This window comes from Bison bison, unplaced genomic scaffold, assembly GCF_000754665.1.
Source record: "Bison bison bison isolate TAMUID 2011002044 unplaced genomic scaffold, Bison_UMD1.0 scf7180017864472, whole genome shotgun sequence".
NCBI lineage: Eukaryota > Metazoa > Chordata > Mammalia > Artiodactyla > Bovidae > Bison > Bison bison.
In genome coordinates, this window is record NW_011495033.1 from 412363 (window position 1) to 413363 (window position 1001).

Below are 1001 nucleotides of genomic sequence, written 5' to 3' on the forward strand. Positions count from 1 at the left end.
GAACACTAGATCCTTCCCAGGCCCCACAGACCTGATTCTGACCTGGGTGGGGATGGGAAGGAGGCAAGCAGATGCCTACTTCCTTGGGGCCCTCCTTAGGCTGCCTGCCCCGACCCTTTTCTCTTGAAGCCCCAGGTTCCTGGGATGGGATGATCCTTTATGAGGCCTTACTTCCTGCCCGGAGCCTCACCTGCAGAGGTTTTGGCTGGGGCGGGGCCTGGCCCTGGCACAGTCTACTGAGTGAGGCCATGCCAGGCTAGAGAATGCACACAGGAGCCACTTGGGATGGCTTACATTTCTTTTCTAACTCCTCTCTGCTGCCCATTGGATTCGTTTTCTTCCAGGCCAGGGCAGGGCTATGCTTTATCTCTTCATTCTGGTCTGGCCAGTGAAGAATTGGGGTGGGGGGTGTGCCATGCTGTTTGGGCAACCCCTTCCCCTTCTGCAGAGGATCACTCATCTCCTTCCCTACAGCCTAGATCCTGAGGGGTTTCCCCCTGGGGTAAGAAGGCATGGTGTGGAGGCTTGGGTATGGATAGAGGAAGGGGTTCCTGTTTACCCGGTGGAGGCTACAGCCTAGGGGGTGGTACTCAGGCCTGGGCTTAGACCTCTGACAGACCTGGTCTTTTCTTGACCTGGCTTGGCTGCCTGTTGCCTCTGCAACCTTGGGCAGCCTGCTTGCTCTTAACATTTTGGAGTCTTAGTTTCCTCAAGTGAGATGGGCTGGTCAAGCTGATGGAGGGACCTGCCGTGAACCGGGCCTAGAGTGAGTCTTGGCTCTGTGGTAACCAGGATGGGGATGGTGGAAGCAGCTCCTCGGGGGTCATTGCCAGGCTGCCCCCGCCCCGCCCTCCTCTCCAGAGGGTTAGGGTCTTTTTTGGGGGAGGGTAGTGGGAGCAGAGGGGCCCTGCCTGGTCCTCTGTACCTTCCACTCAGGGTGTGCGAGCCAGAAACCCTTGGTGGGGCTGCAGGGAACCAAGGCCTGCTGCATGCCAGCCCTT